Below are 17,272 nucleotides of genomic sequence, written 5' to 3' on the forward strand. Positions count from 1 at the left end.
CGCTGGGAGCCGGAGCGCTGGGAAGTCTGCGCTGCCGCGCCCGCCTTGCGCGAGGCGACTTCCTCCCGCCGGCGGTTCCCTTTCACCGCCCGCTTTCTTCTCGGCCTCTGGGTGGAGCAGCCAGCACAACCCCGCCTGGGGCTGTTTGTGGACTCCTCTGCGAAGCAGAGCGCTCCGTGGGTGGGATTCCCGGTGCCGAGCCCTGCCTCCTCCTGGCGATGCTGCACTTGTGAGAGGCAGGGCTTCGTTTGAATTTCTGCACCTCGAGAGTTGCGGAGCCCGCATCTCTGAAGCTGCCTGGGTGAAGAGTCACATTCTCCCCCCCCCCCTCCCCGGGAGAGTTGCCGTCTCTGGGACTTATTTCAGATTCCATCTTCTCTGCTCATCACCAGGTTGCATCTTCACCGATCGGAATACGTGTGGGTGTACCTTCTTTGGCTGTATGTAAATGAATGGGTCGACAGCTACCTTAGAGCAACTTATTTCTGCTTCATGTATGGGGTTTATCTTAAAAAAAAAAAATCCATTCCAACAGGTTTCTTTGCTTTTGTCTTCAAAGTTAACCACTGAATGGAAGAGCAAAAGAAAGGAGCCAAAGTGGAGTGGGGTGGTGGAAGCTGGTGCTTTCTTGAGTTTTCTGTCCCGTGGTTGTTTCTTAAGTTGGGTATTATTGCAGGCTTTTCAGAACAGATGTGCAGATATCGTTTTTTCCCCCCAATATAGAACTCGATGTGGTCCCGATGGTTTGAGATAAATATGCTTCCATGGGCTCCGTCTGATGCATCAACACAGCAGTCGAACCTGGAAAATATTGAGAGAATGAGAAAAGTTAGCTTTTAAAAAGTCACTTAATTCTTGTCCTTGCCTTTACTGTTATAACATGACTCATCTCGTGTACTTTGGCTGAGCATGAAGTGTTTGCTCTTTGATAATTCTGATTAATTTATTGAGAAAGTCATACCTGAACTCTGTGAAAATTAACCAATTTCAATCTGTTAACAGTGGTTATCTAGCAGTTCTGTTTCTATTTTAGTTACACCGGTTTTGATTTAGCCTCAGACATAGATATCTTTTAGAAGTTATGTAATCTTTAAAAAGAAAAGATTGCCTGTATCCTACAACAGTCTGATGTTGCAAGAAAACATGAGGTCTGTGAGAGAAGAAATTAGGGCAAGTGTACTTGTTTAAGAATTTAGGAGAGATTGACTTAAAACTATTGTGAGTCAACTGGAAATACAGTCCCAATTTTCAAAAAATTTTTTGTTACATTCTGCAGGTTTTCCTGCTGCAAGAATTTCTGTAAGGCTACAAGAGGGAAAAATACTTAGGGTATTTCTCATACCCTATTTTCTGCTCACAATTCCAAGTTAAATTGTACAGATTTCATATTGCAAAACTTGATTTTTAAATTAGTCCAGGGATGATTGTACGAACGACACTTTAAACATTCCATTGTAGGGTTTTGGTTCTGTTTTAGTTGATACAGTCATCCTCTTATGTTTGAAGAGGGTATTATGTTCCTTTGGTACTTATGAGTTTGGGAAAAGGGATTTTAAAGAACATTTTGTCTGTGCTTGGAAAAGTACTATTTGCCTTTGATTTTGTTTCATTCTGCTTTTTTTTTTTTTTTGGTAGTGGTAGATGGCTGTGGATGTAGAGGGTTTTTCCATTCCATTCTACTCTTTTTATGTAAATAAGAATATGACTGTAGCTGGGGGGCTGTGTTGATCTGGCATTTTAGATTGAAAAGCATACCGGTAAAAACCGTTTGCATTGAAGTATTATTGGGGAAATGAACTGTGCATGTAATTAATTGTTAAAGAGCATCTTTATCCTGAAGGCCTGTGAGAGCATGTATAAAATTGGCATTAAAAAAATCACTCATGGGGCGCCTGGGTGGTGCAGTCAGGTAAATGTCTGACTCTCGGTTCTGCTTAGGGCATGATCTCAGGGTGGTGGGATACAGCCGCAAAGTTGGGCTCCCCACTCAGTGCAGAGGCTGGTTGAGATTCCCTCCCTCTCCTTCTGCCCTTCCCACTCCCCCCTTCCCCCTCCAACGAGTAAATCTTAAAAAAAAAAAAAAAAAAAAAAAGTGATTTCCATCAGAAGGTTCAAGTAATATACCCTTCTAACCGCTATATTACTGAAGAATTCTACGTATCTATAATTTGTAGTGCTTTGCTTGACTTGTCTTTTGGATTAGTAACCATTTTTTGTGTATTTAAATATTAAGACTTTTGTGGCACATTATATATGAATTCATAGGACCTCGGGGCAGTTTTGTTTTGTCAGAAATAGTCTTTTGTCAACTCAGTTGGTTAGATAACGTATTACAAGTATTATGACTATAACTTACAAAGACCTTTCAAATATTTATTATTAGTTTGATTTAATAGACATATAACATGTGAAGTTGTTAACCCTGTTCCACAGATGAGGCAAACAGGAGCCTGAGAGCCTGGAAGATTTTAGTGAAAGTCGGTTAGCACAGCAGCTCTGGTCTTACGCAGGAATATCCCTTGCTGTCCCTTGCTAGAAAGGGTTTCCAGTGAAGCCAGGGTCGAGTGGGGTGGCCCAGCAAGCTTTGGGCAGCATGACTGCCATAGATGACACCCCTAAACCTGTTTGTGAGTGGTATCATCAGTTATAGAGGTACACAGATGGCACGTGGATGGACCAGCGTTAATCCAAAAATGTGATTGAGAAATAACTCCGTATGTAGTTATTAAATAACCCCATCTTTTCCCTTGAAGGCAGCAGATTTTTCAGGTTTCTCTAAATCGGGGTCTTCTCAGATTAAGGGACGGTAACGTATTGGCTGAACAGGAACTGCCTGTATACTTCCGTGCTTGTTTGTAATCTCTCATTTTTAAGAGTAAAGTTATCAGAATAAAGAAACCTCAAGCTTCCTCATTGTTTCTGGCACCCCGTAAACTGGTAAGGTGCTTGTTTGTTTTGCTTACAAGACCCTGATGCTTGGACACTTGGACAGCAACAATAATTAGTTTGTAAAGTTTTCTGTATTTTGAGGGTCCTTCAAACTACAAAGACGTTTGTTCTCTTTTCAAGTCACTGTGTTTCTTCCTTTGGCTTGTTTGGTGAGTTTGGGAAAAGAAGTACTGTGTATATATTCAGAATATTGTGCTGTTATATGGCTGAAGTAACTAATGATAGTTTAAAGAGTTTCTAGACTCTTTTTAGTTACGGCGCATTTATCTGTTCACGAGTTAAACTAAGTAAAATACCCTACAGGAGGTGAAATGTGTCCTTTATCTTTTTATGCTGATCATATGCTCTTTGTTCCAAGTGTTTTTAAGATTTTATTTATTTGGGGGGGGGAATAAAGTGGGGGAAGGGAGAGGGAGAAGTAGAGTCCCTGCTGAGGAAGGAGCCTGATTCAGGGCTCTATCCCAGGACCCCGGGTTCACAACCTGAGCCGAAGGCAGATGCTTAACTGACTGAGCCTCCCAGGCGCCCCGGTCCAAGTGTTTTTAAACATAATTATGATGAGAGCATGGCTAATAAACCGCCCAGGCTCTGTCCCCAGCCACAGCTGGACCCCTGGAATGTCATGTAACCCTCTGGCCTGACTTGCTTCATCTGTAAAGTAAAAGGGTTACACAGTGATGAACTTTAGTCATGGAGTGTTCAGGTTAGAAAAGACTTTAGTATGTACTGGTCCAGCCTCTTTAATTTACAGATTTCCTGTTTCTACTCTTGCAAGAGTTTTTAGCCTATCATGATACCGCAAAACTGAAACCTCAAAATGAGACTTTTCTCCCATTTCACAGGGATGAGGTACTTTAACATTCTTGGATGAAAGGTGATTCTTCTTTCATTCTTTGCTCATACAGTGTCTCAGTTGTACATGCAGATGAGATGTTCGTTGTGTGTGAATTGCATGTGCGCTGCTCAGAGCTTATGTAACTGGGTGAATATGAAGGCTGGTGGGCATATTGAATATCATCACAATGAAGAATATGACAAACTCTGGATGTTCTCGGCAGCGTTCCTGTGGTTAAGCATGAATATGTAGAGCTTTGTAATTCGTTTTTGCTTAGCTGCCTGAATATCTTAAATAACACTTTGTAGTAATGGTCATCTCCAATTTACCATAAACTGCTCACATTTTAGTAGATTTTGTTGAAGACCTAACTGCATTTAGATGGTAGCCCGAGGCCATAGAGTGATCACTCCTCCAGGTTTTTCTGGGACTGAGTTGGTTCTCAGGATGGGGGTCTCTCCGTGCTATAACTGGGAATGCTGTGGGCACACTGGATATGTTGGTCCCCCTGCCAAAGGCATCTCTTCATCGACCTTGATTAGCAGTTCTTCCCAGTTGGAAGGATAAAATGCCATGTGGTTATATGCTGGATGAACTCAAAGACCTCTTTTCAAAGGCAGGGAAAATATCTTCAAGGCCGCCTGTATATTATCTGTTTATATGGACTATAGAACTATATAGATCATTTGTTCTTTTCTGTGTAACTTTATTTTTATTTTTATTTTTTATTTTTTTTTTATAATTAATTTTATTTTATTATATTATGTTAATCACCATACAGTACATCCCCTGATTCTGATGTAAAGTTTGATGCTTCATTAGTTGCGTATAACACCCAGTGCACCATGCAATACGTGCCCTCCTTACTACCCACCACCAGTCCATCCCCTTCCCCCACCCCCTCCCCTCTGAAGTCCCCAGTTTGTTTCCCATAGTCCATAGTCTCTCATGTTTCATTCCCCCCTCTGATTACCCCCCTTTTCTTTATCCCTTTCTTCCCCTACCGATCCTCCTAGTTCTTATGTTCCATAGATGAGAGAAATCATATGATAATTGTCTTTCTCTGCTTGACTTATTTCACTTAGCATTATCTCCTCCAGTGCCGTCCATGTTGCAGCAAATGTTGAGAATTCGTTCTTTCTGATAGCTGAGTAATATTCCATTGTATATATGGACCACAGCTTCTTAATCCAGTCATCTGTTGAAGGGCATCTCGGCTCCTTCCATGATTTGGCTATTGTGGACAATGCAGCTATGAACATTGGGGTGCATATGGCCCTTCTCTTTACTACGTCTGTATCTTTGGGGTAAACACCCAGTAGTGCAATGGCTGGGTCATAGGGTAGTTCAATTTTTAACTTTTTAAGGGACCTCCACACTGTTTTCCAGAGTGGCTGTACCAACTTGCATTCCCACCAACAATGTAGGAGGGATCCCCTTTCTCCACATCCTCTCCAACAATTGTTGTTTCTTGCCTTGTCTATCTTTGCCATTCTAACTGGCGTAAGGTGGTATCTCAGTGTGGTTTTGATTTGAATTTCCCTGATGGCTAATGATTTTGAACATTTTTTCATGTGTCTGTTAGCCATTTGTATGTCTTCATTGGAAAAGTGTCTGTTCATATCTTCTGCCCATTTTATGATTTGTTTATTTGTTTCTCGTGTATTGAGTTTGAGAAGTTCTTTGTAGATCTTGGATACCAGTCCTTTATCTGTGGTGTCCTTTGCAAATATATTCTCCCATTCCGTGGGCTGTCTCTTAGTTTTTTTGACTGTTTCCTTGGCTGTGCAGAAGCTCTTTATCCTGATAAAGTCCCATAAGTTCATTTTATCTTTTATTTCTCTTGCCTTTGGCGATGTGTCGTGAAAAAGGTTGCTCTGGCCGATGTCATAGAAGTTGTTGCCTATGTTCTCCTCTAGAATTTTGATGGATTCCTGTCTCACATTGAGGTCTTTCATCCATTTGGAGTTTATTTTTGTGTATGGTGTGAGAGAGTGGTCAAGTTTCATTCTTTTGCATGTAGCTGTCCAATTTTCCCAGCACCATTTATTGAAGAGACTGTCTTTTTTCCACCGGATGTTTTTTCCTGCTTTATCAAAGATTAGTTGCCCAAAGAGCCGAGGGTCCATTTCTGGGTTCTCTATTCTGTTCCATTGGTCGATGTGTCTGTTTTTGTGCCAGTTTTTCTGTGTAACTTTAAACGAGAACAGTTTAGTGATTAAATAGGTCACATTTGAAATCTCTATGTATAAAATTAAAAGGGCAGTTATATTTATAAAAGAACTTATCGGGGAACTACTAAGTGCTTTTTACTTTGAAAGGGAAAAAAGAGGACATCGTTGAAAGCAAAAAAAGGAAAAAAGGCTAGCCTTGCCAGCGAGACTGTGACTGTTGGCCCTATGCTGCTAACTCTGAACCTGGTATCTGTTCAAGAAAAATTTATTGGATTTTTGCAGATTCAACATGATTAGTGGAAAGAGCAGTGACGGGCTCTGGAATCCGATTCAACTTGGGTTGGCTCTCCAGGCCTGACTGTTAACCAGCTTTTTGACTTTATGTAAGCTGTTAAAACTCCATAAACCTTTTGTTACATCACCATTAACATAAGGATGATCTTTGCCTCCTGGGAATGTTGAAGATTGAATGAGATGATGAATATATTTAAAGTGGCCCATAGTAAGTGCTTAGTAAGCAGTAACGACAGCCGGCGACAGCCGTCACGTGTACTGTGCGGCGTACCCGTGTTGGATTAGGAAGGATGATGTGTTTCCATAGCTTCCCTGAACTTTACAGCTATGGTTATTGTCTCAGTTGGGATTAGTTTTAGGAAGCTGAGAGCTGGAAAACTCAGGGTGGGTATGGTGGCCCCTGAAGTCCTAGTTCTTTGCACCATTCCTAGGAAGTGGCCCTTACCCTCTGGGTGGCTCCGGCCAGCAAGATGTGGGAAAAATCAAGGAGTGTCTCCCTTGCCCTTAAGGGACTTCCAGAAGCATCATGGAAGACTTCTGCTTGTATCACAAGGTGTCATCAGTGTGGCTAATCCCTGGTTGGAAAGGTAGGAAAGGTGGTCATTTAGCTGGTGCATAGCTAGCAACCTGAAGTAAAACTGGGGCTCTGTTACTGAGGAGAAAAGGGGGGGACTCAGTTTTATTGTAGGCCTCTTCTAGTTTTTTTTGTTTTGCTGTTTTTTAGAGCATTTTTAATTTAATTTGATTTTTTATTTATTTTTTAAAGATTTATTTACTTGACACAGAGAGAGTAAGCACAAGCAGTGGAGTGGCAGGGAGAGGGAGAAGCAGACTCCCCGCTGAGCAGGGAGCCCAACGTGGGGCTCCATCCCGGTACCCTGGGATCGTGACCTGAGCCGAAGGCGGATGCTTAAACAACCGAGCCACCCCAGTGCACCTAGAACATTTTTAAAGATTTTATATATTTTTTGAGAGAGACACAGCATGGAGGGTGCGGGGCAGAGGGAGAGGAGAGTGAGAGAATCCTAAGCAGCCCCTGTGCTCAGCACAGCACAGAGCCCAATGTGGGCTCCATCTCAAGACCATGAGATCATGACCTAAGCTGAAACCAAGAGTCGGACGCTTAACTGTCTGAGCCAGATGCCCTGGCATCTTCTAATCTTTACCACTAGGTCACAGCTTTACCACCATAGAATTCAAGGCCTCAAGAATTCCCCAGGATTTTTCAGTTTTTATTTCCGTAATTAGTGGTAGGAACGCCCTCTGTTGGCTTTTGTCTCATTGTCCTTCGGTTACTTTTGCTTCTCATATAATTTGATTCCCAGAGAGTCTTTAAGAACAATTAACTCTGTCCCAGTGAAGAATAATTAGGAGATTAAGCTCCTGTTCTTCGTTTATTCATTTCCATAAATATTTACTGACCACTCCTCACGTATAGCCTGCTGTGGGTTATCATAGACCATGGGAATCATCGTTGATTGTGTTTCTTTTTCTTTTGGTTTGGCTTCCTGGGAGCACCGAGTCAAATTTGTGACTTAGCTGGACTGAATCCAATTCTGTGACCTATCAGACTTTGCTCTTAGCCATGCGGTCTTCCCAGTGTCAGCCCCGTGTGGTCCACTTGGGGTTCTGCGCCTTCTCTAACTTGGAGTGTGGGGCAGGGAGGAAGAGTAGGCCTGATGGCTGGCAGTTGCCAGACTAGCATACATCTGGGAGTACAGGAAAGTCCCTTTGGTCGTTCTTCAGTGCCTGTCCTACTTTTATTGCCAGTGACTAATTCAGAGTAGCCATTCGTAACCCTGTGTATTGGGGTCACCCACAGAGCCTTTAAAAACTATCCAGGGAACCCCCACCTGACATTTTGATTCAGTAGCTTCAAGTAGAGTTTTTAAACCGTAGGTCATTCTGATGGGCAGCCAGCCTGGAGAATCCCAGGTTTAAGGCCTTGTGCCCAGCTGGCTTGAAAATACTTAAGAGAGGAGTCCCACTGCTACCTATCAGTTACACTAGAGATCAGATCCTTAATAACCTGCTTTGACCACTGGAGGGGGAAGTGGGAGAACCCTGAGACTAGTAGTCGCTTGGTTTGGAGATAGAAGACACTGAAATGCTTTAGGGGACATTTAGCCACAGTTGGCCTGGCTTGCCTGTTTTGCCTGCTCCTGTGATGGAAAGCTTTTCCTTTGAGCCAAAGAATCTTGCTAACTGGGGCTTCCGCTCTGGGGAGAGTGCTGATTGTAGGTGTGGCCACTGTTAGTATCCTGAGTTTGCACATTTTTCTCCGGGGGTGGGGGCAGTCAGGGGAGATAAGGGGGTAAAGGGGGTGAGGATTATTATTTTCAGAACGAGGGCACTGTTCAGGGTTTATGAAGGGTCTCCTGGTGAATTTGGAGAGTTGCTCCGGCCACAAGGACCTATGGTTTTGCATAGGAATCCTGTGGAGAACTGGGTTTCATATTTGTTTTGAGTTGTATGAATTCCAGGAAGACCAGGGTTGCTTTCACTCAAATAAAAGAACAAAAACACATTCCAGAGTTTATTTCATTTCAGTTTATTCATGCCGTTACCCTCAGCTCCCATATTTTATTGGTGCAGAAATTTAAAAATGGATTATGTGCTTAGAATATAATAAGGTAGTGGCTTACGGTCATTGTGGGCTTGTTGTGTGCCAGATGCTGGGCTAAGGATTACGTACGTTTTGTCCAATACCACAATGAATGGGCATCAGACAAAGAATCTAAGACTTAGAGGTGACAGGGATACCTGCCAAGTTAGGAGGTATTTATTTTAAAATGTTTACATTTTTTTTGTTCCTTTTCCTGGTAATGTAGTTTTTCTTGATTCAATTATATTTTAATTAGATCCATTTTTTCTTAAAGATTTTATTTATTTATTTGACAGGGAGAAAGAAAGAGCACAAGCAGGGGGAGATGCAGGCAGAGGGAAGGGGGAGAAGCAGGCTCCCCGCTGAGCAAGGAGCCCGATGCGGGCCTTGATCCCAGGACCCCGGGATCATGACCTGGGTCGAAGGCAGACGGTTAACCGACTGAGCCACCTAGGAGGCCCTGTTTCTTGGTATTCTTAAGATATACTGAGTTGAGGGGTGCCTGGGTGGCTCAGGCAGTTAAGCGTCTGTCTTCGGCTCAGGTCATGATCTCGGGGGGTCCTGGGATCAAGTCCCGCGTTAGGCTCCCTGCTCAGCGGGGAGGCTGCTTCTCCCTCTCCCTCTGCCCCTCCTCGTGCTTGTGTGTGCGCCATGTGCATGCTCTCTCTCTCTCTCTCTCTCTTTCTAATGAATAAAATCTTTAAAAAATATATACAGAGTTGAACTTGAAGTTCCTTTGAACTTCAGGATTATGTTAGTTGACCTTTTGGGGATGTCACATGGTGCCACTCTGAACCTGCCACTACACTGTCATCAGAGGGGCCGAACAGGGTCTGACCTCAGCAGTGCCCTGGGCCTTGCTTCCTTGTAAAAGCCCCCACTGTTGGTTGGTTTGTTGTCATTTACCTTTTTCTCATGAAGGATTGATGAGGTGACATCCAGGGCAGACTCATATCTGTCTTTCTGCCATATTCCTTTGTACATGAATCAGGGGCTCGGGCAACCTCCTTGGTGCCTGTCCTGCTTTCCATCACCCTCTGTGTTGACATCAGGGCCCCGTAGCTGGTTGGCTGCATTCAGAAGCTTATGAGCCTCTTCTGTGTCCCTGATGGTGTGGATCACAGAACTTCTCATCAGCATATAAGGAAAAGTATTCGGGCCATTTGTTTTGGAAGTGCCCTGTTCTAAAAACTATAGTTTTTGGTATTCATAGCTGACACTTCTGTAAACCTATTTGTCCAAAATCTGTAGGGTTGCTTATGATGTGTTGTTTTTGTTTGTTTTGTTTTTGCTAGAGTTTAGATACAGTAGACATTCAAACAGTGTTTGGTAAATGTCTCTAGAAATGATTGAAGTATAGGCCCTTACAAATTATACCTGAAATCTTTTTAAAGGGTGAAATCGAATGGCTGTTTGATTATCAGATTGGTCATGAAATCTCTTCTGAAATATTTTAAGCTCTAAATAATCTCCTGGTCTGGCTGATAAACCCGTGAAACTACACTTTCTCCAAGTAGCTAACGTTGCTGTTCTCCAATGGAAAATACTGTGCTTATCCCCTGCTAACCCAGCCTGGGAAGGTGGCCGCATCTGAGCTAACTTTAGCTGGGAACTTCCTACGAGGGAGCAGAACTTGGGAGGGGCACACCACAGTGGCGGCCACGTTAGGGGGGCAGCTCTTCCGTGGCCCGAGCAGGCTCTCTGGTGCAGACAGTGTGTTAGAATTGAGGAGGTTGAAGGGACCTTAAGGCTGTGGCTCAGGCCTCTCATTTTACAGATGGAGAGAGTCTTAATGATAGTAAGTGACTTTTTTTTTTTTTAAGACTTTATTTATTTGAGAGAGTGAGAGGTGGGGGGAGGAGCAGAGGGAGAGGGATAAGACTCTGCACTGAGCGTGGAGTCCGACTTTGGGGCTCCATCCCACAACCCCGAGATCACGACCTGAGCCAAAATCAAGTGTCCAGTGCTCAACCGACTGAGCCATCCAGACGCCTCAATAGTTAAGTGACTTTTTAAAGCTTAGAAACTTCTGTGTGGACAGTCTCGACTTACTATGGTTTGACTTTCGATTGTTCAGCTTTATCATGGTGGAAAAGCCATACATAGTCAGTAGAAACTGTACTTTGAATTTTGAACTGTTCTGGGCTGATGGTTCGTGGTATGATTCTGGCAGCTCCTGGGCCCCCAGTTGCCCCGTGATCATGAGAGTCAACAATTGACACACTTAACAGCCGTTCTGTCCCCCACACAACCATTCTGTTTTTCACTTTCAGTACAGTATTCAATAAATACATGAGCTGTTCAACGCTTTGTTACAAAACAGGCTTTGTGTTAGATGATTTTGCCCAGCTGTAGACTAAGCGGTCTGTGCATGTGCAAGATAGGCTAGGCTAAGCTGTGATGTTTGGTAGGTTAGGTATGTTAAATGAGCGTGTTAATTTTCAACTTTGAATATTTTCAACTTCAGGATGGGTTTGTTGGGAATGCCACCCTGTTGTAAGTAGAGGAAGATCAGTATAGTAAAAGTTGGGACCAGAACTGAAGTCGGAAGTAAAAGAGAATGCTTTTCTCCTCATTACCCTTTTCATCAAGGATCTATGAAGACCATTTTCTCTATTTTTTGGGGGGTGGGGGGAGAGTGCATTTGTGTGTGTGTGATCAGGGGGGAGGGCGAAGAGAGAGGAAAAGAGAGAATCTTAAGCAGGCTCTGTGCCCAGTGTGGAGCGTGATGTGGGGCTCAATCTCACGACCCTGAGATCATGACCTGAGCCAAAATCAAGAGTTGGACACTTAACCAGCTGAGCCACCCAGGCGCCCCTCCATTCATTTTCTTTATGGGATATATATTTTTATGGGTTATACTTTAAAAACCAGAAGCTTTCTTTTTGCATATTGGATTGAGACAGAGCTGGGAGAGAGAGAGGCCACATTTTGAAAGTATATTTTTGTTCACATCTTGGCTGAAGGAATAATGAATGAAAAGGTCACATAACAGATTGAGGATACACTTCGGTTTCTCAAGCGTCAAGCTAGTCTTTCCTCCCCATATTCCCCAATCTTTTCAGTTAACTAATTATATCATTTAGGTGTTACTGATTAAACCAGAAATGAATCTGAACTTATTGTTTGCATTATTTTTAAGATATTGAGGTGATAACTGTCTTTTCGGTAAACATCCTGCTTTATGCATGTTTTCTCAATTTGCCCTAACATGCCATTTTAGTAGGATTATCTTAAGGATTCCAGTTGCGGTGCCGTGGGTGGTATTTTAAAATGGGCTTTGGTCTTAAGCTGCCTTGTTCATTGTTTCTAATTCCAATCAGAGCTTTGCTTTCTTATTTACTTATAGGAAAACTCTTATTATAGAGGAATCACATACAGTGTATGTATTTTGGTGACTGAAAATCTTTTTTTAAAAAAAATAGTTGTGTGTGAGAGAGAGGGAGAGAGTGAGCACAAGCAGGCTCCCCGCTGAGCAAGAGCCCTGATGTGGGGCTCAATCCCAGGACCCTGGGATCACGACCTGAGCAGAAAGCAGATGCTTAGCCAACTAAGCCGCCCTGTTATCCCATGGCTTAAAATATTTTAATAGCCTGTAAAATGACTTTTTAATTCAATCTATTGAATTTTGTCAAATAGCAAAGAATTTTCAAAGCCTGTTCTGTAATCAAGAACATTTGTTGTCCTTGATTAGCTTTTGAAAAGAAAACATGTTCTCTGGTTGGTTTCCTGGAGAGTCAGGTTGAGTTCTGCACTTACTCTTCTCAAAACTATCGATTCTGAGTCTTTGGTGCTTTTGGTAAGGTAGCATTTCTTTGTGAATTACTTCTGTCAGATGACAGAACACAATTTAGTAACAAATTCCATGTCCTGGGGAGCCTGGGTGGCTCAGTTGGTTAAGCGTCTGCATTTGACTCAGGCATGATTTCAGGACCCTGGGATCAAGTCCCGAGTGCTTCTCCCTCTGCTTCCCCCCACTTGTGCTCCTGTGTGCACATGCACACTCTCTCTCTTTCAGCTAAATGGATAAAATCTTTTTAAAAAATTCCATGTCCTTATTTTAAGGGAAAAAAACACATGGGTCTGGGGTGTACAGTGCTTCAAAAGCAGTGGAACACTCTTCCTGAGGAATTTTTTTGCAATAGTCCATTTTATAGAGCACAGAAGAGGCAATGTGGAAATAGGGCATGATTGGTTAGGAGGTCAGGGATTTTCTTTTTCTTTTTTTTTTAGATTTTTTTTTTTAAATTTATTTATTCGACAGAGATAGAGACAGCCAGCGAGAGAGAGAACACAAGCAGGGGGANCTTTTTTTTTTAGATTTTTTTTTTTTAAATTTATTTATTCGACAGAGATAGAGACAGCCAGCGAGAGAGAGAACACAAGCAGGGGGAGTGGGAGAGGAAGAAGCAGGCTCATAGCGGAGGAGCCTGATGTGGGGCTTGATCCCAGAATGCTTGGGATCATGCCCTGAGCCGAAGGCAGATGCTTAACCTCTGTGCCACCCAGGCGCCCCAGGGATTTTCTTAATGGGCTAGCAAATCCTGTTTTTGGGGTAAGGTAAGCTCGCTCAGCTGAGTTGGAGGATGGTGATAGGATTCCTTGACAAGGTTTCCCATGAGTGCAGGCTGACTTGGGTTTAGATCTGTGGGCCCGGCCACAGGGGCAGCTTCCGTTCTGTGGGTCCTGATAAGTAAATTAACTTGATCATTTGTTGAAGTAATTTTTCTGTCTATAATCAGATGAACACCTTATAAGACAAATTTAAAGTTCTTAACACAGGAAAATATTTTGATTTTTATAAAGTACCAGGAAACTTCGATATTTTATAAAAATACTTTTAACATAAAATTTTTAAGGAAAGAACAATTTCAGCAATCTGTTTTTAAGTCTGCCTGGAATTCTAGAATGTTCTTTTACTTGAAAAACAGTTCAATTGGATCAAAAGGTTCTAGTTATCATATTCTTTCTGTTTCTACTGAACTTTAATAATAGTAGTTGTCACAATTTGCATTTGGATAGTGCTTGGGAATACCAACCCATGATGTCACTCTCCTCATTACAGTCCTTCAGGGAGACATTTGGTAGTTATCTTTATTTCACAGATGAGTAAGGCCAGGTTGAGACAGGTTAAGTTACTTTCCCCATGATAATCTCTAGCTAGTTAGTGGTAAAGCTGGAGTCCTGTCTTCTACAGCCCCAGCTAATGTTCTTTTCACTTTTGTGAAGGTTGTTTGGTGTGATAGATAGATTTCTATCATATATACACATTTATCTAAATGTATTTTATGTATATATGTATACACATATGTATTCTAATATCTTTTTGACTCAAAAATTATTAAAAGTTGTCACAACTTATTTTTAGTATGCTCCCAGGTCTTGTATATTAAGCTATTTGCTTTGTTTTCCTTTAACTTTTTAGTGAAACTGGTTGTTAAGTCAACAAAGTGAGGAAAAAAAAAAAAAGAAATTCACTGATAACAAACAACGCAGTACTTTCTTTGTTGATGTATGGGGCGTACATACCTCCCATAGAACATTCTCCCTTTCATTAGCCAGTGTGCTTCCCACGCTTGGACATATCTCCCCTCCCTACCAGACTCCTGAATGCATGTGGGGAAGTCTGTATTGTCTGTGAGGGATGGAGAGAGTTTAATTGAACCTGGGGAAGCCCTTTGCAGACACTTCAGTGAATTGAAATAGTTTCATTAGCTATGTTATCTAGGATTATGTTAAAAGGACCCTTTTCACTAAACCTAGAACTGCAAATATAAAATGGTGAATTTCCTGCTATTTTAGATATCTGAAAATATAGTTGAGTGTTTTCCAATTTTCATGTCAGCATCTTTGTTGGTATGTAATGGATAGTCACTCGCTCAATTAGTATTTATTAAATGTCACCTCTGTGAATAATGATTTACAATGTCATGATTTATGAGCATGTTGAAATCTTAAACATACATCGTACTAATGCAATTTTTTTCTTTAAGTTTCTAAGTGATAAAGCAATGCATTCAATTCTAGGCAGCTGGCAAATTTTAAATGTCAAAGAAAGAAAGGATAAAACATTTGCTTTTGAAATAGAGAGTCCTTGTTTTTTGAAAGCATTTTACCCATGTGTGCAGTGATTGAAATAAAATATTTGTACTTGGCAGACTTGTCTTCACCAAATGTTACAGCTCAGATCTCTCTTTGGTTAGAGACGTTGGGGTAAGTCCTTCTGTTAAGTAGGCAGTTAATCTTCAAAGAAATGTAGAGAATGTAGTTGATAATTACTAGATGGAATTTATGTTGTCCTTTTTATAACAAATTGTTCTTTAAAAAAGAGCATTTATATTTTATGTTGGTTGTCATAGGGCATTGTGTAAATCTGCTTCTGGATTCTAGCTTTTAGTCCAAATTTGGCTGTTGTTCAGAAAGTGAGCTGTTCACAGGGTAGAGGAGGGTCAGCACGTTAATTGCGGTTCTGATTATATTTAATTACCAAGGCTAACGTTTTTGCTCCTCTTCTAAAATCTGTATCTCCATATATAAAACTGGCATATTTCATCAATGTTGACAGGCATTTTATGCATATGTGAACACCACTGATACCAGGTTAGGTCATATAATGTGTGGTCTTACAATTGATAATATTTTTACAGTCTTAGTGGCACATAAAACAACAGTGTGCACCATTCATGGTGCCTTAAATTGGATGAAAATCAATGTCATGGAAAGATCTTCAAGTTTTGAACTCACTTTTATTTACTTATTTATTTTTGTTTTATTTTATTTTTTTTAAGATTTTATTTATTTGACAGAGAGGCAGCCAGCAAGAGAGGGAACTCAAGCAGGGGGAGTGGGAGAGGAAGAAGCAGGCTCTCAGCAGAGGAGGCCGATGTGGGGCTCGATCCCAGAATGCCGGGATCGCGCCCTGAGCCAAAGGCAGACACTTAACGACTGAGCCACCCAGGCACCCCTTGAACTCACTTTTAAAACACAGGTTGTTTACCATGTATATGTATTCATGAGTACACACATCTCCTTTTGCTTACTGTTGGCCCGAGATCAAGGCTGGATTTTTACTTGTTAAATTCAGAGAGAAATCTATAACCAGAAATGAGGAGGAGATATGCTACGTTTAATTAAGGAAACTCCAGCCTGGTTATGTTATGGGGTTTGTCTGAATTTACAAAGCTGAAAGCGAGTTACTAGCAGGATCATACCCAGAACCCACTCTTCTTCAGTCCTTGTTCTTCCCATCATCATTTTATCTTTGGTGTTTGAAGATGACCCTTGTGGGATTGTTGCTGTGCCCCCCCCCAGAGCGGCCAGAACACTGAGAGTTGATGAGGACCCTTCTCACATGTCCCCCCGCTCAGGCAGGCGCCTGCCTCGCCGAGGCTCACTTCCTCACTAGAGCACCTGTTGGCAGAGCTCCTTACTTTGCACGTTCACTGAGTGGACTGCCAGTACTTTTCCTCCAAGAGAACAAGTCCAGATTGTTACAATACAGGTTTTCATGTCCTTCTGTTTTTTTTCTGGATCATTTCACACAGTGCATAGTGCCAACATTTCGTGGTGTTTGAACACTTTCATGGTCGTATATAATCCTGTGAATCTATGTCCAGGTACTGAAGGATATTTTAAGAATCATGTGCAAAGGCCCCGTGATGGTAAGACGTGACTGTGAGGTGGGAGCCTGGTGCATTTGAGGAAGTCGAGGAAGGCCTGTGTTTGGAGCAGAACAGAGTGTTGGCAGGGCCAGAAATACCCTCATGGACCATCTTCTTACTGACCTTTGCCCTCATTCTGAGAACCAACGGAGTCTTCTGGAGATTTTTCCTTTTAGTTTTATCAGATCTGACTTAAAAATAATTTTTAGAATTTAAAGCATTGAGATAGGTGGCCAGTTCGCGAAATTAGGGAAACCAGAATTAGCATTTGGTGTGTGGCAATCCCTTTATGGACATTCTGTCATTTGAACCTGTGAACCCCTAGGAGATAAGTAGGTATTTCAGAGATGAGAAAATTGAGGATTAGAAAGGTTGTTATTTGGCTAAGGTACAAAACTTGAGGCTCTCTTAGCCATTCAGCTCTCCAGCATTTGGGGGGCGGGGGGGCTGAGTGGCAACCGTGAGTGCTTAAGCTTTTGTCGGCCGTGGTTTCTTAACACCGATTAGTCCCCAGAGCATAGACTATTTTACTATAGACGGTTTGGAAAAATAATTTTAGTTCAGTGTCTGTGTTCATCCTAGCGTTTGTGTTCCTTCCCTTTCCCTCCTGGACAGTATTTCTATGGTAAACATCATTGTGGCCATAAAAATATTTGGCTTTCTGTTGTGTTTGTTTTGTTAGGGTTATGAAGTGTATTATGTGCATGCATTGTATTTAAACTGGACAGAAAGCAAATGTTTGTTTAATAGAATA

The 17,272-nt window shown here is 41.9% G+C and overlaps 1 protein-coding gene across 6 annotated transcripts in view; it reads left to right on the forward strand.

Annotated features, from left to right (window-relative positions):
- Positions 1-32: 32 nt before the first annotated feature.
- NAPEPLD (N-acyl phosphatidylethanolamine phospholipase D) overlaps positions 33-17,272 on the forward strand; it is a 50,788-nt gene continuing 33,548 nt past the window's right edge. For 2 of the 6 annotated variants that reach the window (XM_034666866.1, XM_034666857.1), the window contains exon 1: positions 43-419. The gene's annotated coding sequence lies outside the window, so the exon portion shown is untranslated. Of the gene's footprint in view, positions 441-17,272 lie in introns of all 6 variants that reach the window. The other 4 variants (XM_034666852.1, XM_011236530.3, XM_034666850.1 and 1 more) reach the window with 4 other exon arrangements.

The sequence above is a fragment of the Ailuropoda melanoleuca genome, chromosome 1 (genome assembly GCF_002007445.2).
Source record: "Ailuropoda melanoleuca isolate Jingjing chromosome 1, ASM200744v2, whole genome shotgun sequence".
NCBI lineage: Eukaryota > Metazoa > Chordata > Mammalia > Carnivora > Ursidae > Ailuropoda > Ailuropoda melanoleuca.